Source organism: Lithobates pipiens, unplaced genomic scaffold (assembly GCF_037356315.1).
Source record: "Lithobates pipiens isolate NorthernLeopardFrog02 unplaced genomic scaffold, aLitPip1_a1.2 Scaffold_8, whole genome shotgun sequence".
In the NCBI taxonomy this organism is placed as follows: Eukaryota; Metazoa; Chordata; class Amphibia; order Anura; family Ranidae; genus Lithobates; species Lithobates pipiens.
In genome coordinates this window covers 51,493,921-51,520,367 of record NW_027507903.1, presented here as the reverse complement: position 1 = coordinate 51,520,367, position 26,447 = coordinate 51,493,921, and the positions used below count along the sequence as shown (strand labels likewise).

At 46.8% G+C, this 26,447-nt stretch overlaps 1 protein-coding gene across 24 annotated transcripts in view; it reads right to left on the bottom strand.

The window, feature by feature from the left end:
• The window catches only part of PPIP5K1 (diphosphoinositol pentakisphosphate kinase 1), a 332,491-nt gene extending 324,804 nt beyond the window's left edge, over nt 1–7,687 (bottom strand). For 8 of the 24 annotated variants that reach the window (XM_077473346.1, XM_077473350.1, XM_077473353.1 and 5 more), the window contains exon 1: nt 7,463–7,685. The gene's annotated coding sequence lies outside the window, so the exon portion shown is untranslated. Of the gene's footprint in view, nt 1–7,462 lie in introns of all 24 variants that reach the window. The other 16 variants (XM_077473354.1, XM_077473358.1, XM_077473355.1 and 13 more) reach the window with 5 other exon arrangements.
• Nucleotides 7,688–26,447: the final 18,760 nt, after the last annotated feature.

Below are 26,447 nucleotides of genomic sequence, written 5' to 3'. Positions count from 1 at the left end.
GCCATCTGTGCCCCTGGAGAGTCACCCTCTCTATACGTCTTGTTTACCATTCTCACTGAAACTGAAAGAAATTCCCAAAACTTGTTATCGTTACAGGAATAGAGGAGAAATCTTCCAATGGGGACAACCAGGGAATCCCTCACTTCCTATTTTGGCTATGGGACAGAATGTGAAGGGAAACAAAAACCTCACAAGGACTATAACCCCTTTTATTTTATAAAAAAAAAAAAAAACAACAAAGTCCTGCCTTTAGTTCTACTTCAAACGACCTAATGGTGATGCTTGTCCATTCATTGTTCATTTACAAGCATGCTGAGTAAATATGGGCTTTAGCCAGAAGTCTTCTTCCAGAAAGGCTTCCTAATACAACAGGATGAAAATGATGATCATTTTAAAACCAAGAAAATCTGAGAGCTACATCTAATAATGGGCCAAATGCATAAAATATCAAAAGCTGACCATACACTATCCAATCTGATTGCACAATCTCCTTTATTAGTTCTGCCATCAACTATGCAGTGTAATGGCAGGTCTGATTTGAAGGGATCGTTTAGGTTTCTCAGCTTATTACATCGTTTTGGTTACTCTTAAGCCCCATACACACTATCAGTTTTTCTGCTGAGTTTTTCCTTCAGATTTACCAAAACCATATAATATGAGGTCAAACCTTAGGAGTTTCAATTTGTATGCAATCAGGCAAGGCCCTTGCACTACATGGTTTTGGTAAACCTGAAGGAAAAACTCAGCAGAAAATCTGATAGTGTGTATGGGGCATAAGGCCTCATTCACTAAGGTACATAGAGCCATATCTCCATGCAGGGGGGGGGGGGGGGGGGGGGGGGTGGTAGTTATGTGACGGAGCAGTGACAGGTGTTCTGTGCAGCCAATCTGTCAAAATCAATGACAGCTTGAGAGACACATCGGCTCTACGGATCTTCCTGGCTCATGCCAGTGTTTGCATCCATACACAGACAGATGTAGTTTTAGTTCCGTAATGCTACCCCTTGTTTTGTTTTATTTATTTTTATTTATTACAGGCACTTGTATAGCTACATCAATTTATGCAGTGCTTCACATATATTATATTATATATTTTGTACATTCACATCAGTCCCTGCCCTCCCTAACTCACATTCATACTTACACATACTAGAGCCAATTTAGACAGAAGCCAATAAACCTACCAGCATGTCTTTGGAGTGCGTTTTGTTGGTAATCAAAAATGAGCTCCGGTGTCCTCCGGATTTACTACTAACTGAACTTCCACTTTGTGCCTTTTAGTCCAATCAGCTACAGGCCGGGTCATTCCCCACCACACAGCACCCATAAACAAAGGGGCGGGATGGTGGTGATGTCAGTGCCCTAATATGGACACATGCCTGTATTTAGTCAACATCCGGTAATATTCTACACTGTAATTCCAGTATTTATTATGCTGCAAAATCAAAAATAATGCTTTTCAAAAAACCAATATCTTCAGGTTTATGAACTCCACTCATTCTGTCATAAGACAGAATACAGTTCGGCTCCTCACACACATGCAGACCGTACAGATCCTCCTATTAGTTTTTTAGGTGGACCCGAACGGATGCTTCATGCAGGTCTATGGAGTGACGGATGTCAATGGTGACAAGTCTGCTGACATCCAATCCCCTACGCTCAGATCCGCTGAATCCAGATGGATGGAAACTCTATTTTCCATCCGTCCGGCAGATCGGATAAAAATGGACATGCGGACCGTTTTTATCCGATCCCCCATAGAGGAGAGCGGAGCTCTGACAGGTCCATCCCTGCACAATGGACGGAGACGGATCTGTCATCCGCCGTCCCAGCGGGGATCAATGGAGCAAACACCCGCTGAACAAGCGCAGTCCGTCAAAACGGACATCAATGTGTGAAAGGGGCCTTAATGCTCAATCGCAATGAGATTTTTCCTCACAGTATGAACAGCAGTCACCGCAGCGCACAGGTCTGCATCATGTTTCACCACACAGAAGTGCAATGCACTGTGCTGTGGTGTGAAGATTCAAATGAAGTGTCACGTTGTGCAGTTATGATAAAGTTAACAAAAAAGAAGGACAAAAAAAGAAGGAAACTGATGTGCTGAAACATACACCGCCATCACCACTGACACCTACAAAGCTGATAGCTGCCCACATACCAAGGCCCCTTTTACAAGGGCTGACCAAACAGGTCCACCTGTCGGTTTTTCAGGTGGAACCTCACTGGACGCTCTATTCACTCCTATGGAGCGGCAGATATCAGTGGTGACATGTCCGCTGACACCCGCTGCTATCCGATCCTGTCTGCCAAATCCAGACAGATGGTGGTCCTATTTTCCATCCATCTGGTGGATCGGATGAAAAATGGACAGGCGGTCCATTTTCATCCGATTTTCCCATAGAGGAAACAGTGAGCCGAGACAGACCTGTCATCCTCCCGATCAGCAGGGATCAGCGGAGCGAGCTCTCTGCTGAGTAAGCAGAGTCCGTCAAATGGAGGCGCCCATGTTAGAGGAGCCTAACAGGGGTTCCTCGACCTGTGGCTGATTGATCTCCTATCTTAAAGCGGGAGTCTGCCGTTTTTTTTTTTTTTTTTTTTAAAGCCAGCAGCTACAAATACTGCAGCTGCTGACTTTTAAAATAATGACACTTACCCGCCCAGCGCGCCCGCGATGTCGGCACCCAAAGCCGATCTCTCGATCGTCTCTCGGGTGCTACCGCCGCCATCTTGGGTATGGGAATCAGGAAGTGGAGCCTTGCGGCTTCATTTCCCGGTTCCCTACTGCGCATGCGCGAGTCGCGCTGCGAAATAAGGATGGTCCCCGCTGTCTCTGGGATCCGTGTGTTTCCCAGCAGGCAGCGGGGGACCTTCGGAAAGGGGCGTAGATTCTGCGGAAAGGGGCGTAGCTTCTTCAGAATCTACGCCGGAAGTGGGTGCAGATACCTGTACTGTACAGGTACCTGCACCCCCCTCCCCCCTGAAAGGTGCCAATTGTGGCGCCGGAGGGGGGGGGGAGGGTTCCAATGAGCGGAAGCTCCACTTTAGGGTGGACCTCTGCTTTAAAGTGGACAACGTTGTCCCATGTAAATCAGCATAAAAAACCATAATGAACACTGCTTGTAGATATTGCCTTACTTGCTTAGTATTGTTGTAATCCTTTTTGTTCTTTAGAATGACATCACTGAGCATGCCCAGATCTCTCCTGATTTGCATACAGCACACTCTGTGTGCTTGTCTGTCTGTTATCAGGACTTCCTACAGCACAACACTGATATCCCACTAGACTGCATAATCACTCAGAGCTGATCTGACACAGGCAAACACTAGATAATCGGCACAAGTAAATACTATGAAATAAAACAAGTCAGCTATGAGCAGGGTTGCCAAAGAAACGTTGGATTTAGAAGGAGGCTTGGTTAACAGTACAGTACGGGCGGCACAGTGGTGTAGTGGTTAGCACTCTCACCTAGCAGTAAGAAGGGTCACTGGTTCAAATCCCAACCACGACACTACCTGCCTGGAGTTTGCATGTTCTCCCTGTGCCTGCGTGGGTTTCCTCCGGGTACTCCGGTTTCCTCCCACAATCCAAAGACATGCAGGTAGGTTAATTGGCTTCTGTCCAAAATTGGCCCTAGTATATGAATGGGGACCTTGGATTGTGCGTGCCTTGAGGGTAGGGACCAATGTGAGTGTGCAATGTACAGGGATAGGGTCTATTGTAGACACTCACTCAGGTTGAACTGGATGGACTGGTGTCTTTATTCAACCTTACTAACTATGAAACTATGAAACTATGAAGTGCTCAATGTAAGGGCAGAAATACACTACTGTGGACTCAGGAAACAATACTTAAGATGGCGCTGCCTTACCACTGGAAATATATTTTTTAAACTTTCTTTAACCACTTAAGGACCGCCTCGCACCGAAGTACGTTGGCAGAATGGCACGGCTGGGCACAAGCACGTATCTGTACGTTGCTCTTTAAGTGCTCAGCCGTGGGTCGGGAGCGTGCCACCGGTGGCAAGCTCCCGAACCGGTCCTGAGCTCCGTGACCATGGCCGCGGGACCAGTGGACACGATCGCCGCTCGTGTCCCGCAATCCGGTCACAGAGCTGAAGAACAAGGAGAGGTCTGTGTAAACACACCTCTCCCCGTGCTTCCTACTGTGGCTGTCACCGATCATCTGTGTAGGGAAAGACAATCAGTGATGTCCCATGCCAGGCCACGTCCCCCTACAATAAAAAATAAAAAAAACACACACACATCACGTCATACATAACCCCTACACTGCCCCCTAGTGGTTAACTCCTTCACTGCCAGTGTCATTATGCAGGAATCAGTGCATTTAAATAGCACTGATTGCTGTATAATTGACAATGGTCCAAAAAATGTGTCATGTCCGATGTGTCCGCCATAATGTCGCAGTCACAACAAAAATCACTGATTGCCGCCATTATTTGTAAAAAAAAAAAAATGAATAAAAATGCTATAAAACTATCACCTATTTTGTAAACGCTATAACTTTTGAGCAAACCAATCAATAATCGCGAATTGCGATTTTTTTTTACCAAAAATTTGTAGAAGAATATGTATCGGCCTAAACTGAGGGAAAAAAATTTTTTTATATATTTTTGGGGGATATTTATTATAGCAAAAAGTAAAAAATATTGCATTTTTTTCAAAATTGTCGCTCTATTTTTGTTTATAGCGCAAAGAATAAAAACCGCAGGGGTGATCAAATACCACTAAAATAAAGCTCTATTTGTGGGGAAAAAAGGACGCTAATTTTGTTTGGGAGCCACGTCGTACGACCACGCAATTGTCAGTTAAAGCGACGCAGTGCCGAATCGCAAAAAAGGGGCTTGGTCCTTTGGCTGCAAATTGGTTCGGGGCTTAAAGCGGGAGTCCGCCGTTTTTTTTTTTAAAGCCAGCAGCTACAAATACTGCAGCTGCTGACTTTTAAAATAATGACACTTACCCGCCCAGCTCGCCCGCGATGTCGGCACCCGAAGCCAATCTCTCAATCGTCTCTCGGGTGCTGCTGCCGCCGCCATCTTGGGTATGGGAATCAGGAAGTGGAGCCTTGCAGCTTCATTTGCCGGTTCCCTACTGCGCATGCGCGAGTCGCGCTGCGCAATAAGGATGGTCCCCGCCGTCTCTGGGATCCGTGACGTCTGTATGACGAAACGCGTAGGGCGTGGCCAGACAGCGTACACCTTCAGCGTAGACGGCGAGGAAGCCGAGCGGGACTTTTTAAACATACAGCAATACAAACGTGATTTTACCTTACTGATTGTGAGTAGTTTTATGTTGATCTAAATAAATTTATACTTTAAACATACTACACCATGGATATGCCTCTTCCCTGTTATATGTAAACGAGGCACAATATACCCACGGAGGAACGAGGGATTCCCCAGCACCACAGCAGAGGCAGGCCAGGAAGCGACACAGTGGCTTATACTGTGAAGGCTGATCCACCCTGGATGGGGTCATACCTCTGGTGAGAGCAAATTACATAAGTGGTCACCGAGCACTGGGAACAGAAATTGAAGTCACCCCCTCCACCCCTCCCCCATACATAGAAGATTCTTTTACCACCTGATTCTATTTATATATTTTTTATCACTGTTTTTTTCACTGTGTTTTTTTACCATCATACTTTTTCACTTTTTATCATCAATTTTTATCATCTATTTTTCACCTTTATTTACTATTATATTTTTTGTCATCATCTTACCCTTTTTTCTCATTTTTTAATTTTTTATATCAATTTTTACATTTTTCCATCAACTTTTATAATCAAGTTTTGATCATTTTTTTCACTTTTTCTTCACAGACTTTTTATCACATACCATTTTATGTTTGGACACTTACTTCATGATTGGACACTTGTTCTGTTTTTTTGCATTTAAACAAAAGACACTGGTTTTTGTCACTTGCACTTTAATATTTGCATTTAAGGAATAGTATATCTGTTTATATATATTTTCTGTATGGACTATTGAGATTGATTGATTAACATATACATAGGAGTATTATTTTAGAGTTTTATATCCTTACTCTTTTATTTTTATTTCTATTCTTATCTTTATTTTTATTTTTAAATTTCTACTCTAAAATATTTGCCAGCAACGCTGGAAAATTTATGCATATTTTTTCCTCTACTCATTTAGTTTGAATTAGGAATGGTATAGCGCCAAATCTATTCCCCTCTCTTATTTCATCATCCCAGTATAATCGCTTGAAGCCAAGTGACAGCGGCGGGAGTCACAATTCAAAAACAGTGTGGATGTGAGGAGCTCCGCCCACACAGTATTTAGAAATCCATCGGATTCTTTTGATGTTGAATTTTAAAAAGCAGCGTGTTCTGTCAGATTATCAAACCTGCAAGATCAGCCGCTGCTTTTAAAATTCGACATCTAAACAGTCAGACAGAGTTCAGAATACTGTATTTCACTATATAAGTAGAGTTTACTGGCAAAAATAAGTGTGAAAGGCAGGACTCCGCTGGGTGTAAAAAGATGTCCGCTTTCCACCTTCTGACTGCGGCCGAGTGCGAGGTGTACCAAGATGGCGGTGACAGAGCGTCACTTCCGTTACATATTCTGATTGAACAGCTGGCCTCGCAGTGACAGCGTTCTACTATAAGGGGTGTTCTGAACCGGCCCTCAAATCGCTAGGGATGAGCTCAGGCGTGTTTGCATGGAACACGTGCAGAGCCCGCCAGGAAGTCGGTGCAGAGCTGCGCTAATCACAGGCAGCGAGACATCGCCCAATCTCTGCAGCCACGCATCGGGGCAATGTCTCGCTGCCTGTGATTAGCGCAGCACTGCACCGACTTCCTGGCGGGCTCTGCACGTGTTCCATGCGAACACGCCTGAGCTCATCCCCACAAATCACATATATAAGAGACGGTCAGGTCTTACTGCTATCCGGAGCTCCATAGAAAGATTTCCCCTCATTTCCTGTTCTAGTGGCATCTTTCTTACCAGACAGGAAGTGAGGAAAAATCTGCAACAGGGAAACTGACAACAATAAAAAGAGCTGACTTGAGTTCCAGATATCACCTATTAAAAAAAAAAAAAAAAGAAAAAAAAAGGGAGGGGTTTTATTTTTGTATCAGTGTTGCCATTGGAGCGTTTAGCTCACTTCCTGTGTAATGAAAGCGGTGTCACCAGGACAGGAAGTGAGGGGGAATGTTACTATTGGTGTCATGGATAGCAGTAAAACCTGACAGGGGTGCTAACCCTTCTCCACTCCACTCATACATTTTGCTCACAGACACACTTGTGCTGACAGCAGAGATGAGAAGTGTCCCCACTCGCCATCACACACACACACATAGGACCCGGGTGTCACCCATGGAGGGGAGCACAGAGCACACATTCCCAGCCCTGACTGGCAGGACATTCCCCTCCGCTCCTCAGTCATTGCACGGATCACACACCGGCCATACCTCAGTCACTGACCTGCCTCCTCCGCCTGGACCAGCCTAACCCAGCTCTACCAAAGACTGGAGACAGCGGCCAACGGGTGCCGCCCCTCTCCCATCCTCGTCCAATGAGAGGCCCGGAAAATCATAACAAGGAAACCGGCAAGGTAGGCTGCGCTGCGCGCTCAATACAGTCATCACCGCAACAGCGAATCTTCAGAGATGAGCGGCGACCTGTAGCTGAGTGGATAGTACGCATGCTCAGATGCAGGCGCTGGTCGCAGAGCGGACACCACGCATGCCCAGAGCCCGGCGCTGTAGTCGGTGGCTGTGCGCATGCCTAAATCACGCCGCTGTGGCTCTGCGCATGCTCAGATCCCACTCACACAGTATAGTGCAGTCACGGGTTACCTCTTCTGTTTATAAGTTACTTCTCACTGCATCACCCTTTCTAGGTTCATTCTCAGTGCAATACAGCCCTCTGTGGAAGTCATGGCCTGGGGGTCCCTGGTGCTGTGACTGCACACTTGATGAAATAAAAATGTCATGCAAGGAATCACTAACTCGTTAGCAATATGGCGTATGCTTAATAAACCGAAGAGACTGATAAATCAATAGTAAGCCATTTAACCACGTGAGCCCCGGAAAGGATTTTCCTCTTTATGACCAGGCCAGGGAGCGTGCCCACGGGTGTTCTATGAAATTCTCCAGCCCGTCGTAGCTGTAGGCCGGTTCGGGGTATATCCACGGGTCGGGCAGACTCGATGTTTGCTGGTGTTCTGTCAAATTCTCCAACCCTTCAGAAACTCCAACCACTTAACTTCCGGTTTCTTTAGACCAGCAGTAATTGGCGTTTTCAACGAATTGGTGGTTGTACACAACACCGGCAACGGAATAGAGTCCGGTGCAGGATATTATGATCGGAGATTCTTACACCGCTCCGATATTAGCCAACAAAATGGCCGCCTCTGAGGGGTTGACAATTTTGTCCTTGTTAGCCGATGTGCTGTCAAAACAGTTCAATCTTCCAATACCGGACTCTATTCGGTTGTCGGTGTTGTGTCCAACCACCAATTCATCAAAATCTACAATTAATAAGGATTTAAATAAACTGGAAGTGACATGGTTGGAGTTTCTGATGGGTTGGAGAAATTGACAGAACATCTGCTCTCCTGCGCAAATCGCCATAGCTGTACGGCGGTTTGTGCCCACTGTGGGGGTGTGTCCACAGGGCGTGGGGCGGACTTGATGTTCGCTGATATTCTGTCCAATTCTCCAACCCTTCAGAAACTCCAACCACTTAACTTCCGGTTTCTTTAGACCAGCAGTAATTGGCGTTTTTGACGAATTGATGGTTGTACACAATACCGGCAACCGAATAGAGTCCGGTGCGGGATATTATGAGTGGAGTTTCTTACTCCGCTCCGATATTAGCCAACAAAATGTGAAGGTGGCGACAACTTTGTCCTCGTTAGCCGCTGTGCTGTCAAAACAGCTCAATCTTCCTGTACCGGACTCTATTTGATTGTCGGTGTTGTATCCAACCACCAATTCATCAAAATCTCCAATTACTAAGGGTTTAAATAAACCAGAAGTGACGTGGTTCGAGTTTCTGATGGGTTGGAGAAATTATAGAACATCGGATTTCCTGCGAAAATCGCCGTAGCTGTATGGCGGTTCACGCCCGCTGTGGCAGCGTGCCCACTGGTCGGCCGGACCCAATGTCTGCCAGCGACCCGCAACCACCTGTTACAGAGGCAGAATGGGGAACTGCCTTTATAAACAAGGCGATTCCCCCTTCTGACAGGTGACATAACAGGAATCTACTGTTCCAAGTGATTGGGAACAGCAATCTCTGTCATGTTCTACTAAGTCCACCCCCCCTACAGTTAGAACACACACGAGGGAACACATTTAACCCCTTGATTGCCCCCTAGTGTTAACTCCTTCCCTGCCAGTGACATTTACATAGTAGTCAGTGGCTATTTATAGCACTGATCAATATATAAATGTCAATGGTCCCAAAACAGTGTCCGATCTGTACGCCGCAATGTCGCAGTCCCGCTAAAAAATTGCAGATCCCATTACTAGTAAAAATAAAAAATAATAATAATAAAAATGCCAGAAATCTATCCCCTATTTTGTATTTATTAAAATGCTTAACCTACGCAGTCTTACCCGAAGGCTTAGATACGCAAAAACAAAAGAACATTGACATTAAAAGACCTTAAGAAAACCAACAAACCAGCATAGCAAGATACAGAATAAAAGCCAGGGAGTCTGTCCATCACACCCCAATTAAAAATTAGGTGACTCCAAAAGCTTGTACAAAAAGTACGGTTTTCAATTTCTTTTGAAATTTCAAAAAGTCATTCTCAAGTGTTAGTTTAAGAGGCAAGGAGTTCCAGAATACAGCTCCTTGTACTTCACTCGTTCTCCCTCCACATGTTTTCTTTCTACATTTTGGAATCTTCAGTATGGCCAAGTTTGCCAATCTCAAGGATCAGGTAGGCACATAGTTGACAAATTTTTCCTTCAGATACTCTGGAGCCAAGTCCATGCAGTGCCTTATGGACAAGGCATCCAGTTTTAAACAGAACCCGTTCTTTCACGAGCAGCCAATGCAGGGCTCTAAGACCCCTTTCACACCACCGAGCCTATAGCGTCGGCGGTAAAACGCCGATTTTTAGCGTAGTTTTGCCGTCGGATTTGCAGCGCATTTCGGCCGATAGGGGGGTGCTTTTACCCCTGCTAGCGGCCAAGAAAGGGTTAAAACCGCCTGCAATACGCTGCAATAGTGGCATTTTGCCGGCGGTAATACAGAGCTGCCAAAGCAGCTGCTGGCAGGACTTTTCCTGACGTCCTGCCAGCGCACCGCTCCGGTGTGAAAGCCCTCTGGGGTTTCACACTGGAGACAAAGGAACAGCAGTTTGAGGGTGGATTGCAGGTGCTATTTCTAACACTATAGCGCCTGCAAAACGCCCACCGTGTGAAAGGGGTCTAAAGGATGGAGTGATGTGGTCACGGCGACCAACACCTATCAGTAACCTTGCTGTGGCATTCTGAATCAACTGGAGCTTGTAAATGGTACAAGCAGGCAAACCCAAATACAGGGCATTACAGTAGTCCAATCGACTGCTGGTAATGGCATTGACCATGGCGATCTTATCAGAATCTGCGAAATAGCAAAAAGTCGACCTCGGGAGTCTCAGGTAGAAGTGACATGAACTCACCACTTGATTTACCTGAGGGCGCAAGTTCAACCTAGAGTCAAAGATGATACCCAGGTCCCTGACCTAAGTGGCCGGAATCGAAAAAGGTTTTAAAGATCCCGGCCATAACGGGAACAAGTTGGGATACACTTGGTTACTAAAGATGATACATTCAGTTTTGGTGCCATTTAACTTTAGATAATTGGCACCCATCCAGGACTGGATTTCCTCCAGACAGGAGGCCAGCATCACCCGATCCTCCCCTTTCTTGGATAGTTTGAAGTAGATCTGGGTGTCGTCAGCACATACATGGAACGGGAGATTGTGACGGCGAATGATGTACAGCAGCGGCCTCATATAGATGTTAAACAGGACTGGAAATAAAGTCGATCCTTGTGGGACCCCGCAAGACAGGGAACTATTGGAGGAATAAAATGGTCCCAACTTTACCCTCTGAACCCTATCTCGCAGGAACGAGGCTACCCATGCCAGAGCTATACCATCTATTCCCGCCACCATCTTCAACCTATCCATAAGTATAGAGTGGTCAATGGTATCAAAAGCTGGCGACAGATCCAGAAGTACCAAGGCCGAAGCTTTAAGGTAGATGCTTTAACTTTTCGCAAACCAATCAATATACACCTATTGCAATTTTTTTTACCAAAAGTATGTGGAAGAATATATATCGGCCTGAACTGATGAATACATTTTATATATATATATATATATATATATATATATATATATATATATATATATATATATATATATATACAGTGGTGTGAAAAAGTGTTTGCCCCCCTTCCTCATTTCCTGTTCCTTTGCATGTTTGTCACACTTAAGTGTTTCGGAAAATCAAACCAATTTAAACAATAGTCAAGGACAACACAAGTAAACACAAAATGCAATTTGTAAATGAAGGTGTTTATTATTAAGGCCGGGTTCACACCGCTGCGATGCGGGAACGCCGCGAATCCGCTGCGTTTTCCCGCATCGCACACCTCCCGCCGGCAGTTCACACTGCCCTATGCGGACGGCTGGGAGTGTCAATGTTATGTTAATGACACCCCCAGATCCGTCCGCATATCGCAGTGCGATCTGCCGACTCGCACAGGAATCGGATCGCATGGTGTGAACCCCCATGCGATCCGATTCTGTTGCGGACCAAAAAAAGGGTCCCGTGCGAGTTTGCTGCGGGAGCGCTGCGAATTCAGCCATACTATCTGTATGGCTGTACTCGCATCACTACGGAGATCGGATGTGATTTGCGGTGCGAATCACATCCGGATCTCCCCCCGCAGCAGTGTGAACCCAGCCTAAAGGTGAAAAAAAAATCCAAACCATCATGGCCCTGTGTGAAAAAGTGATTGCCCCCTAAACCTAATAACTGGTTGGGCCACCCTTAGCAGCAACAACTGCAACCAAGCGTTTGCGATAATGTGCAATGAGGCTTTTACAGCGTCCTGGAGGAATTTTGGCCCACTCATCTTTGCAGAATTGTCCTAATTCAGTTACATTAGAGGGTTTTCGAGCATGAACGGCCTTTTTAAGGTCATATCACAACATCTCAATAGGATTCAGGTCAGGACTTTGGCTAGGCCACTCCAAAGTCTTCATTTTGTTTTTCTTCAGCCATTCGGTGGTGGACTTGCTGGTGTGTTTAGGATCATTGTCCTGCTGCAGAACCCAAGTTCGTTTCAGCTTGAGTACACGAACAGATGGTCGGACATTCTCCTTCAGGATCTCTTGGTAGACAGCAGAATTCATAGTTCCTTTTATCACGGCAAGTCTTCCAGGTCCTGAAGCAGCAAAACAGCCCCAGACCATCACACTACCACCACCATATTTTACTGTTGGTATAATGTTCTTTTTATGAAATGCAGTGTTCCTTCTACGCCAGATATACTTGGACACACACCTTCCAAAGCAGAGGCGGCTCTTTAATTAGGCAAATTAGGCGATTGCCTTAGGCCTCGCCTACAGAAAGGGCCTCGCCGTCGCGCAATTGCCTAATTTGCCTTTCAGGTGTTGTGCTGCTGTTGTGTCTCAGTGTGGGACACTGGGACTGGGATTTGCAAGCGGCAGGTGGAGTGGGCGGCGGGCACGCTGCACACAGCTGTGGTGCAGAGTGAGCTGATCCATCGCTGCGCTCCGCGTTGGTGGATGAGGGGGGGGATAACACTAATGTCCACAGTCACTCGACATGGTGTGGGCATGGTCAGTCTGCCTGCGTCCAATAGCAGGCTCCACTGCTGCAGCGCCGTCCTCCGTGTCCTAGCCCTTCCCCTAAAGTCAGCAACGGCGGCCCCAGTGCATGGCGGGAATTGTAGGGTTGCCACCTGTACGGGAATGACCCGGACAGTCCGGATTTTGACAGCTGTGCCCGGGTTTCTCTGCTCTTGAAACCCGGACACAGCAGCATAGGCTCCAGCCAGTGTGGGAGGTGAGAGTTTATCATACCTCCAGTCCACCAACAGCATAGCCCCCCACCCCTGTAGCTGCGCTCCATCCTGTATCCCTCCAGCAGCGCGACCTCCGTCACTGGATATACACTCTAAAATAGCACCTGCCCCCCTGACAGCTCCTGTCCTGTGTGGCTTTAGTGGTGAGCGTTCTCCTCCGCCCACCTCAGGCACCTCTCCCCCAGTAAAAGTGTGGCTGTGCCGATCGGCAAATGCAGCCTGCTCTTCATGCGCTCGCTCTCTCTCCCGCAAGCAGCGCGCTTCCCGGGCCCCCCTCCTTCCCCTGCTCCAGCAAGGCTAATGATTTTTGGCAGTCTCACTGCCAATGGTGAATGGCGACAGCGGTGAGTCAGTCCCCCGATCCATTCGCCCCTGTCAATGCAGCGCTAGGCTAATGAATCATAAACGCTGCAAGTCACAGTGGCTCTTTTCTCCCAGCACCATGCCAGCCCCACTCCTCTGTCAGTCCCCCCTTTGTCAGCCCCCCCTGTCAGCCCCACTCCTCTGTCAGTCCCCTCTCCTCTGTCAGCCCCCCTCTGTCAGACCCCTCCTCTGTCAGACCCCTCTCCTCTGTAAACCCCCCCTGTCAGTCCTCTCTCCTCTGTCAGCCCCCCCTGTCAGCCCCACTTCTCTGTCAGTCCCCTCTCCTCTGTCAGTCCCCCCTCTGTCACCCCCCCCTCTGTCACCCCCCCCTCTGTCAGCCCCCTCCTCTGTTAGCCCCCTCCTCTGTCAGAACCCTCTCCTCTGTAAACCCCCCCCCTGTCAGTCCCCTCTCCTTTGTCAGCCCCCCTCTGTCAGCCCGCCTCTGTCAGTCCCCTCTCCTCTGTAAACCCCCCTCTTCTGTCAGTCCCCTCTCCTCTGTCAACCCCCCCTCTGTCAGCCCCCTCCTCTGTCAGCCCCCCTCTGTCAGTCCCCTCTCCTCTGTCAGTTCCTCCTCTGTCAGCCCCCCTCTGTCAGTCCCTTCTCCTCTGTAAACCCCCCCGTCAGTCCCCTCTCCTCTGTTGCCCCCTCCTCTGTCAGCCCCCCTCTGTCAGTCCCCAGTCCCCTCTCCTCTGTCGCCCCCTCCTCTGTCAGCCCCCCTCTGTCAGTCCCCTCTCCTCTTTCAGCCCCTCCTCTGTCAGTCCCCTCTCCTCAGTAAGCCCCCCCTCTGTCAGCCCCCTTCTCTGTCAACCCTCCTCTTCTGTCAGTCCCCTCTCCTCTGTCAGCCCCCCCTCCTCTGTAAACCCCCCCATCAGTCGCCTCTCCTCTGTCAGCCCCCCTCTGTCAGTCCCCTCTCGATTGTAAACCCCCCCATCAGTCCCTTCTCCTCTGTCAGCCCCCCTCTGTAAGTCCCCTCTCCTCTGTAAACCCCCCTCTTCTGTCAGTCCCCTCTCCTCTGTAAACCCCCCTCTTCTGTCAGTCCCCTGTCAACCCCCCCTCTGTCAGCCCCCTCCTCTGTCAGCCCCCCTCTGTCAGTCCCCTCTCCTCTGTAAACCACCCCCCCCTATCAGTCCCTTCTCCTCTGTCAGCCCCCCTCTGTCAGTCCCCTCTCCTCTGTAAACCCCCCTCTTCTGTCAGTCCTCCTCTGTCAGTCCCCTCTCCTCTGTCTGTTCCTCCTCTGTCAGTCCCCTCTCCTCTGTCAGCCCCCCCTCTGTCAGTCCCCTTTCCTCTGTCAACCCCCCCTCTGTCAGCCCCCTCCTATGTCAGTCCCCTCTGTCAGTCCCCTCTCCTCTGTCAGCCCCTCCTCTGTCAGCCCCCCCCCTCTGTCAGCCCCCACCCTCTGTCAACCCCCCTCTTCTGTCAGTCCCCTCTCCTCTGTCAGCCCCCCCTCTGTCAGCCCCCCTCTGTCAGTCCCCTCTCCTCTGTAAACCCCCCCCATCAGTCCCCTCTCCTCTGTCAGCCCCCCCCCTCTGTCAGCCCCCCCTCTGTCAGTCCCCTCTCCTCTGTAAACCCCCCCTCTGTCAGCCCCCCTGTCAGCCCCCTCCTCTGTCAGCCCCCCTCGGTCAGTCCCCTCTGCTCTGTCAATCCCCCTCTGTCAGTCCCCTCTCCCCTGTCAACCCCCCTCTTCTGTCAGTCCCCTCTCCTCTGGCAGCCTCCACTCCTCTGTCAGCACCCCTCTGTCAGCCCTCCTCCTCTGTCAGCCCCTCTCCTCTTTCAGTCCCTTCTCCTCTGTCAGCCTCCCTCCTCTGTCAGCCCCCCCTCCTCTCTGTCAGCCCCCCTCCTCTCTGTCAGCCCCCTTCCTCTCTGTCAGCCCCCTTCCTCTCTGTCAGCCCCCTTCCTCTCTGTCAGCCCCTTCCTCTCTGTCAGCCCCCCTCCTCTCTCAGCTCCCCTCCTCTCTCAGCCCCCTCCTCTGTCAGCTCCCCTCCTCTCTGTAAGCTCCCCTCCTCCCTGTCAGCCCCCCTCCTCCCTGTCAGCCCCCCTCCTCCCTGTCAGCCCCCCTCCTCCCTGTCAGCCCCCTCCTCTGTCAGCCCCCCTCTCCTCTGTCAGCCCCCCTCCTCTCTGTCAGCCCCCCTCCTCTGTCAGCCCCCCTCCTGTGAGCTCCCCTCTTCTCTGTCAGTCCCCCTCCTCTCTGTCAGCCCCCCTCCTCTCTGTCAGCCCCCTCCTCTCTGTCAGCCCCCCTCCTCCTCTGTCAGCCCTCCTCTTCTCTGTCAGCTCCCCTCTTCTGTCAGCTCCCCTCCTCTGTCGGCCCCCCTCCTCTCTTTTAGCCCCCCTTCTCTCTGTCGACCCCCCTCCTCTGTCAGCCCCCCCTCTGTCAGCCCCCCCCTCTGTCAGTCCCCTCTCCTCTGTCAGTCCCCTCTCCTCTGTCAGTCCCCTCTCCTCTGTCAGTCCCCTCTCCTCTGCCAGCCCTCCTCTCTGTCAGCTTCCCTCCTCTCTGTCAGCCCCCCTCCTCCATCAGCTCCCCTCCTCTCTGTCAACTCCCCTCCTCTCTGTCAACTCCCCTCCTCACTGTCAGCCCCCCTCCTTTCTGTCAGCCACCCTTCTCTCTCAGCCACCCTCCTGTGAGCTCCCCTCCTCTCTGTCAGCTCCCCTCCTCTGTCAGCCCTCCTCCTTCTCTGTCAGCCCCCCCTCCTCTCTGTCAGCTCCCCTCCTCTGTCGGCCCCCCTCCTCTCTTTCAGCCCCCCTCTCTGTCCACCCCCCTCCTCTCTGTTTGCCCCCCTCCTCTGTCAGCTAGCGCCCTCTGTCAGCTACCCCCTGCTCCTCTGTCAGCTACCCCCAAACAGCACGCACCTCCTCCCTTCTTCCCCTGCTCCAGCGGGGCTAATGTCCTGCAGCCAGGTCACACTGCACTGTCTGTGCACTCTCTTTCTCCCACCCAGCCGCCAGCAACGATGCCGCCAGAGACAGTGAATGGAGGGCCACTAGACTGGTGTCCTAGCAACCAGGGACGCTTTTGCAGGAGAAGGCATGGTATTACAGAGTCCGCCCCCTAACAGGTTCACACACACACATCTTTGCAGCGGCTCCTGGAAGGTAAGGTTTTTTTGTCTCGCTGTAATGGAGGTCTCTATTGGGGGGGCACAGGCACTGTCTGATATATAATCTGTTACTTTCCACGGCCCTTCTGACACCATCCACTGCCCTTCTGACACTGTCCACTGCCCTACTGACACCGTCCACTGCCCTACTGACACCATTTACTCTGCTGACACTGTCTACTGCCCTACTGACACTGTCCACTGCCCTACTGACACTGTCCACTGCCCTACTGACACCATCCACTTCCCTACTGACACCGTCCACTGCCCTACTGACACCATTTACTCTACTGACACTGTCCTCTGCCCTACTGACACTGCCCTGCTGACACTGTCCACTGCCCTGCTGACTCTGTCCTCTGCCCTACTGACACTGCCCTGCTGACACTGTCCACTGCCCTGCTGACACCGTCGTCTTCCCTACTGACACTGCCCTGCTGACACTGCCCTCTGCCCTGCTGACTCCGTCCACTGCTCTACTGACACTGCCCTACTGACACCGTCCTCTGCCCTACTGACACCGTCCTCTGCTCTACTGACACCGTCCTCTGCTCTACTGGCTGACAGTGTCCACTTTTAAGGTAGGCTATTTTCACTGACATTTCTTTTATTAATCAAATCATTTTTTATGGGTACACTAAATGCTTTTGTTTTATTTAATCATGCCCCTTTAAGTCCCCCCACTGTTAATGCAGTTTGGCTATAGCCACAGTTCACTGTAGCACACTTCATTACTACTCTTTTTGGGTAACCCAAGGTATTTTACAATCCTATAGCATGTACTACAAAAAAATTGCCATGCGCCGTGAAAATGTTCGGGTTTGGCTTGAAGAAAAGGTGGCAACCCTAATTGTAGTTCTCCCACAGAGCACAGGCACACAGTCTTCAACATGGCCGTCTGGTGCCTGGGCTCTGCAGAGACTACAACTCCCAGATTGCACTGCAGGGCACAGAGAGAGCATTGTGTGTTGCTTCTCTAAATCCTGCCACCTTTAGTCAGCAAGGCGAGGAGCAGGGGTAGGTAGTGTCTATAACTGTAATATATATATATATATATATATATATATATATATATATATATATATATATATATAATGTAAATTGTACTTGCTCCAATGTAATGTCAAGTTAGAATACAGCATTGACTTAGCCGAAAGCACAATATTTTATATATATATATTATAGTGCATATATATATATATATATATATTATATTATGCACTATAATATATATATATATATAATATATATTATATAGTGCATATATATATATATATATATATATATATATATATATATATATATATATATATATATATATATATATGCACTATATTTTATATATATATATATATGCACTATATTTTATATATATATATATGCACTATATTTTATATATATATATATATATGCACTATATTTTATATATATGCACTATATTTTATATATATATGCACTATAATATATATATATATTATAGTGCATATATATATATATAATATAGTGCATATATATATATAACTACAACAATGCACCCCCAAGTCAAAGACTATATTATCTCTGCATGGGCTTTAGGTCATATTATCAATTTTTGGAGTAGCTTCTTCATTCATGGCAAAATGCTTCTTTTCTCAAATTAATAATAGTTCATGTATCATGTACAGTTTTATTTTCCCATATTGTAAAAATAACTTGTCATCTGCTTTACTGAGGTTTTGGTTTGCCTGGATCAATAGGATTAAAATAGTTCCACCATACTGAAGGTTGGTTCTCTTATTCTCTTTGGACCTTAGTAGCTTTTGATGGCACAGTGGCTTTGTTTGATGGGCACAGTGGCTGCGTTTGATTGGCACAGTGGCTGCGTTTGATGGGCACAGTGGCTGCGTTTGATGGGCACGGTGGCTGCGTTTGATGGGCACAGTGGCTGCGTTTGATGACACAGTGGCTGCGTTTGAGGGCACAGTGGCTGCGTTTGATGACACAGTGGCTGCGTTTGATGGGCACAGTGGCTGCGTTTGATGACACAGTGGCTGCGTTTGATGGGCACAGTGGCTGCGTTTGATGACACAGTGGCTGCGTTTGATGGGCACAGTGGCTGCGTTTGATGGCACAGTTTGTTTGCACCCCCCCAAAAATTTTGAGCGCCAGCCACCACTGGATGGGATCATCATTGTGCCCTTCTCCTTACTTGTTGAATGACAGGCTGAGGGCATGTACATTCCAGTTGAATGCCATTTAATGAGGCTGGCTGTTGTTCAAACTGGAGGGCTTATTTTATTTTTAATTTTAATTATTTTAATTATTTATCTTGCTACTTATCTTGCTCATTCTGCTTTCAAAATTAACGCCAGGCAAACATCTATTCACACACATATGTGAAATGTTTCCTCTACCAAAAGATATATAATTCTGTGCAGATATTTTTGTGATTCATATTCCATCTCCTATATCATTGTCCACACGCAGGCTCTGACCATCTCCTGTATAATTTTCCGCAGTCTATGACCATCACAGAGCATAATAAGCAGGCAGCTGCACAATTTGATCTATATCTGTGTGCGTGTAACATATATATTTATAATATATATATATATATATATATATATATATATATATACACACACCAACCCACCATATGTTTAATATTTGATTAAAGAATAATTGGTTAGACAAATTTATAGAAACTGTGAATTCATGGTTCATAGGATTTAAGTTAATATATGCACATTTATACAGTTAATTTTTATTGTTTTTATAATATTTTTCCCATTATGGGCGTGAATGGGGCCTCATGTCTAAGTTTTGCCTAAGGCCTCACAAAGTCTAGAGCCGCCTCTGTTCCAAAGAGTTCCACTTTTGTCTCATCGGTCCACAGAATGTTGTCCCAAAAGTCTTGGGGATCATCAAGATGTGTTGTGGAGAAATTGAGACGAGCTTTGATGTTCTTTTTGCTCAGCAGTGGTTTTCTCCTTGGAACTCTGCCATGCAGGCCATTTTTGCCCAGTCTTTTCCTGATGGTGGAGGCATGAACGCTGACCTTAACTGAGGCAAGTGAGGACTGCAGTTCCTTGGACGTTGTTGTGGGGTCTTTTGTGACCTCTTGGATGAGTCGTCGCTGCGCTCTTGGGGTAATTTTGGGCGGCCGGCCACTCCTGGGAAGGTTCACCACTGTTCCATGTCTTCGCCATTTGTGGATAATGGCTCTCACTGTGGTTCGCTGGATTCCCAAAGCTTTGGAAATGGCTTTATAACCCTTTCCAGACTGATAGATCTCAATTACTTTCTTTTTCAATTTTTCCTGAATTTCTTTGGGTCTCGGCATGATGTGTAGCTTTTAAGGATCTTCTGGTGGACCTTACTGTGTCAAGCAGCTCCTATTTAAGTGATGCCTTGATTGTGAACAGGTGTGGCAATAATCAGGCCTGGGTGTGGCTAGAGAAATTGAACTCAGGTGTGGACAACCACAGTTATAGTATGTTTTAACAAGGGGGGCAATCACTTTTTCACACAGGGCCATGATGGTTTGGATTTTTTTTCACCTTTAATAATAAACACCTTCATTTACAAATTGCATTTTGTGTTTACTTGTGTTGTCCTTGACTATTGTTTAAATTGGTTTGATGTTCCGAAACACTTAAGTGTGACAAACATGCAAAGGAACAGGAAATGAGGAAGGGGGCAAACACTTTTTCACACCACTGTATATATATATATATATATATATATATATATATATATATATATATATAGATAGATAGATAGATATATATATATATATATATATATATATATATATATATAGATATATATATATTTTTTTTGATATGTATTATAGAAAAAAGTAAAAAAAAAAAAATGTTTTTCTCAAAATTTTGCTCTGTTTGTTTATAGTGCAAAAAATAAAAACCGCAGAGGTTATCAAATACCACCCAAAGAAAGCTCTATTTGTGGGGGGAAAAAGGACGTCAATTTTGTTTAGGTACAACGTCACACAACTGTGCAATTGTCAGTTAAAGGAACGCAGTGTCGTGTCGCAAAAAATTACCTGGTCATTAACGGGGCAAATCCTTCCGGGGCTAAAGTGGTTAACTGACAATTGCGCGGTCGTGTGACACTGCACCCAAACAAAATTGACTTCCTTTTTTTCCACAAATAGAGCTTTCTTTTAGTGGTATTTGATCACCTCTGCACCTTGCTGCACTATAAACAAAAAAAGACAGACAATTTTGAAAAAAAAAATATTTTTTTACTTTCTGCGATAATACATATCCAAAATATCCAAAAATTATACATAAAAAACAAATGTATTCATCAGTTTAGGCCAAAATATGTTCTTCTACATGTTTTTGGTAAAAAAAAAATTGAGTATATTGAACGGTTTGTGCAAAAGTTATTGCATCTACAAACTACAGGATTGATTTAGGGACTTTTATTTATTTTTTATTGTTTTTACTGGTAATGGCGGCAAATCTGCCATTTTTAGTGGGACTGCAACATTGCAATAGGCAAATCTGACCCCAAATTACACTTTTTTGGGGACCAGTGACATTATTACATTGATCAGTGCTATAGAAATGCACTGATCAATGTAAAAATGACACTGGCAAGGGAAGCAGTAAACACTAGGGGCGATCAAGGGGTTACGTGTTCACTGGGTGTGTTCTAACTGTAAGGGGGATGGGCTCACTGGGACATGACAGAGATCACTGTTCCCGATCACTGAGAACAGAAGATCTCTGACATTAGGCAGAATGGGGAATTGCCTTGTTTACATAGGCAGTTCCCCCTTCTGCCTCTGTACACAGAGATCGCGGGTCGCCGGCAGACATTGAGTCCAGGGGACCTGCGGGCACGCTCCCACGGCGCACGCATGCCTGCTATCCTCCTTGCACAGACCGACATACACCTATGGTGGTTTGCACAGGAGAGCCGACCTGCCACAGTATAATGATAGCGGCTGGTCAGCAAGCGGTTAAAGTGTTACTAAACCCAGGACCCTGAATTCACTATATCTGATCTCTCACAGTACACAGAACATGGGCAATGATTTTAGTAAATATAAACTAAATACCTTTTCTCATCAGCAGTATATAGCAGTCCTGTGACTTCTATCTGTGTCTGGTTAAAGCTTGTAGGAGGAGTTTTCATACTGCACTGAGCTGTCCTGTGAGCCTGCAAGGCTCCTAACCCTTTGTCTGGACAGTGCTGATTGGCCCTGTGCTGATCACATGCACTCTCCCGAGAAAAAAAATCCTCTCTAGCAATACACATGTAGCGCCGGTACTCCTAACGAGTACGTGCTATATGTTAAATTTAGTTTTTTGCCCAAAACTGTAATGAGTTTTGGGGCTAATTGTGCTAAATTGTACTTTGGCTTCAGTTTGGCTGGGCTGTATAGAAGTTCTGCCTGGTCATAGGTGGGGTTGTACACCTGTGGGGGGCTATAGAACACAGTCTGATTGGACGCATTGGGTACCAATCTCTGTCTTGGAACCAATCAGTGGGAGTTTGTCTCACTGCGTAATCCGGGAAGGGGTACTTAAGGTGCCAAAGTCACGTGGTTCGGGGTTTGAAGTTGTTGCTGACTCTGTGGTCCTGGTCCACCTGACCAGCCCCCAGGGCCCATGGCCTGGGGTGCAGATCCATCCATTTCCCGAGCCTCAAAATTGGCTAGTTCGAGGCGCAGAAACTGGAAGGAAGATTCTAAGGTGTTCCGATTTTGGAGAGGCCCAGCAACTCTACATGCGACCAGGGGAGGACTGTTCGGTAAGAGAGCCACGCACAAGGCTGGCTGCTCGGTAAGAGCTTGGAAGTTGAGCTGCCATGGACATTGATTGAATCCCTAATTCTTACAGTATCGCCGGACCTGCTGAAAGATTCTGGTACATTAAGAAAAGTTCCTACTTCTACCCTTCCAGTTGTAACTAAGTTTCCAAGTTTCCAACCAAGTCTGCGTGAAAGACTTTGAAAAGCTAGAATTACCTGTTGGCTGCTCAACCCAAAACTTAAGGATTTATCCAACAGTTAAAGAGTCCAGTTGTAAGTGGCTGTTTCCTGGATTGTGTACATAGAGAGAGACTTTTATTGAAGTCAATAGTTTCAATCACCTGAGCTAAACTCTACCCTGATACCCTCTATTCCCAATTTAGAGACTGAGTTTGTTCAACCGTTTTATGCAAAATAAAAATTCTAACAAGGAATTCAAGTGTGGGTTTCTACAGTTACTGGGTTATCAACCCTGGGAACCCCTAGACAAGGACAACAAGTACGAGCTGGAGGAGGTAATCGGTAAGCCCAGAAAAATTCAGCCGCTCCTTCGGGGGTCAGTGCTACACACACAAAACTGGGCATGTGCAGAGTGACTCCAAAGGCTCTGTCTTATCCGGACGTGTACAGGGGGACAGTACAGGGAGAGAAGGATCTGTGCATACAAGATCAAGCAGCCTTTTCACACAATGCAGAGGATTAACCCCTTAGGTTCCACAGTGAGTATAACAAACATGCTTTACTGCATATACACACTGATTTTACTGTTGTGGGTTTAGTAACACTTTAACCACCTGTCCACAAATTATTGTATTTTCTGCACACATGTTAAAAAATGTTTAAAAAAATCGCAGTAAGTGTATATTGATGGGTTTGCGCAAAAGTTATAACGTCTAAAAAATGGGGGATAGATTTAGATAGTGGTGTAGACATGTTTTATAATGATATCCCAATTATAATAGGAATTATGAAAATTGTGTATATTATGGGATGTTTCAAAGGGCAATCTGGGGTCAAAGAAAGCCAGACTTAACTTTGAATTGGTCTAACTCTAAATGGTTTATGACGGTCAATTAGGACCAGCATTGAGGTCTGTTAAGCTTGTTTTATGGTGTAGCTTATTTGCAACCCTATGCTGTTTACGATGCCATTAGAGCTCTGATTGCAAGATTTCTGCTAAGAGGTTTCTCCTAAAAGTCCCACTGGCCTGTTTAGAAAAATCCTTTGAGCTTAAGTGAAAGGCCTTTGTATATTTTGCTTAGCTGGTGTTCTTCTATGGAGGTGCGGTCCCTGCTGGCTGGTTGTGATAGGACAAACAAACTTTAGACGGCATACAGTGTTGCAGAGCTGCCAACACTCAATCTAAGAATTTGATGACAGTTTAAATCTTTTACAAAAGGTTTTATTGTCTTTAAAGAGGAAGTAAACCCTGATGAGTTTACTTCCTCTTTCATTCCCTGCAAAGGTAAAGCATAATGGACTACTGTGCATCGCATAGTAGTCCATTATGTGTCACTTACCTGACACAGGAGCCAGCAATGTCCCTGCTGTCCCCTGTAGTCCGGCGCATCCATCTTCTCGGTGGGTCTCGCTGCTCCGCCGCTGTCATCCGGCGAAGCCACGATGATGTCACTCCCACGTATGCGCACGGGAGCCTCCACGCGCGGCATATTCGCCGTTGATGGTGCCGCACTCAGTGCGCCTGCGCGCCGCTGTCTACGGAGCGGTGCCTGTCTTTCGGCAAATATCTCCTAAACCGTGTAGGTTTAGGAGATATTTCTTGGACCTACAGGTAAGCCTTAATCTAGGCTTACCTGTAGGTCAAAGTGTGTTGTAAGGGTTTACAACCACTTTAAGACATACACAACAGAGTCGATAGGATGACAATTGCATAAGATACAGTCTGTACACATGTATTGCAAACATAACATTGACGAGGATTCGTACAAGAAAGCAAGTAAATTAGAACGTCACAACGTCATAATAAGGAAAGGTACACTCCATCTGGATGGAGTGATGATTCTAAGGTTAGTTGAAATATCAAGCCAAAGAAATTGCAAATCCACAATGAGAGAGTAGAATAAAAAAAATAAACAGAGAATAGTTGCAAGCTCAAGTATGTCATAACCAGGCCACAATCTAAAGGCCTTATAGATTTACATGCAAAGTAAAGAAATACAGAATTAAAGAAAGAGAAAGGCTGGTGAGCTAGAAACAAGGGGAAGATTCCAGAAAGAAAAGAAAGCAGAGACAAAGATAAAGAGGTCTCAGGGAACTGTGGACTTTAGTCCTCAGGTTGACATAAGGAGGTTATCAAAGCGTGATGATATCCAGGGCTGCCAGACTCTGAGGGATTTTTCATGGGAGTCAAGTAAAACGGCCGTCAATTTTTCGTTGACCACGAAGTCAGTCATATGATGCTTGACTGCTTCGAAAATGAGAATTGGGGTTTTCCAGGCTCTCACTTTGGTAAGTTTGGTTGCTGCAAAAAGATGTGGCACTAGTTGCCGCTCCGGGCGGGATAACTCCTCAATGTGTGTAGAAGAGCATAAACCCGAACTCATATGCCCATATGCCCCGTACACATGATCGGACTTTCCGGCAACAAAACCGCGGATTTTCGTTCGAAGGTTATTGGCTCCAACTTGTCTTGCATACACATGGTCACACAAATGTTGGCCAATAATTACGAACGTAGTGACTTACAAGACGAACGCTAGTTTTACAAGACTGAGCACTTCCGACTCGTACTTGATTCCGACTTTTGTGCGACGGACTTGTGTACACACACAATTGGAAAGTCCGTCAACAAAGATTTGTTGGCGAAAAATTTGAGAACCTGCTAGCCAACATTTGTTGGCGGAAAGTCCGACAACAAATGTTCGATGGAGCATACACACGGTCGGACTTTCCACCAACAAGCTCACATTCAACATTTGTTATCGGAAAGTCCTATCGTGTGTACGGGGCAATAGTCTACACACCTTTGAACATGACCACCATATGTGTGCCAATGTCCCCAGTTGGGAACAACTGCGGAAGCAGGTTGATGGATAAGATGGACGAGCCAACGTATAATAACATCTGTTTAGAATTCTATATGTGTTTTATTGAATGAGTAGATTCTTGGAGCTCTTGGATATAGCCAAGGTCATAATATTCCAGTATTGTAAAGCGCTGCGTAAACATTTTGTAAAGTGTTGTGTAAACTGTTGGCGCTATATAAATCCCATATAATAATAATAATAATCTGCTGGATCCAACTCCATCCCCAACTCACTCTACCATTGATGACGAAAAGGACCATACTGGAAGTTTTTTATATATATATATATATATATATCAGGGAGATAAGGCCTGTGGAATGTGCCCATGCTCTGACAGAATATAAATCTTAATTATGACACCATCTTTTCCCAGACATTATTACCATCACGGCCAGGGCCGGACTTACTATTGGGCTTGACTGGGCTCAAGCCCAGGGGCCCCACCCAATAGGGGGCCCCGCAGCCCTGCCAAGATACATAGCTGAACCTGTAACTCAGAGGGACACTGTCAGCTGCTAGCCTAGGAGATTTGGAACAGCGAGAGATGCGGGGGTGGGGCTGTGCTGTGAAAAGGGGGCGGGGCTGAGGAAAACAGCGAGGGCTGGAGGAGCAAGTCAGTGTATTTTGCAGCAGACAGAGTGTAACTGCCCTCCCCCTCTCCAGCCCGCCATATTGGACTACACAGGTGGTGAATGGGGAGCTGGGAGGGAGATACACAGTACCTGAAGCCCCAGGAGGACATAGCAGAGGAAGGTATGACTATAGGAAGATCCTGCAGCACTGAGCACACACATCATTCTGGCTGAATGGGAAGAAGATGGTGGGGAGTGCTGCACAGTCACATGTAATGCTGGCCGGTCAGTGTCCAGAAATGTGTCTTTATACAGTGCAAAGTTACTGATCAGCCTCCCCCTCCCTCTGTAATCTTTGTTTTTTCTTTATAGCTGCACACAGATCAGATCTCTGGAAGACCCTGCAGCCCCCCAGCATTGTGTGTCCAGTGACAGGTCACACTTGGTTGATTGTTAACCATTTCAGCTCAGCTATTTAGCCAGAGCTCTCTATGT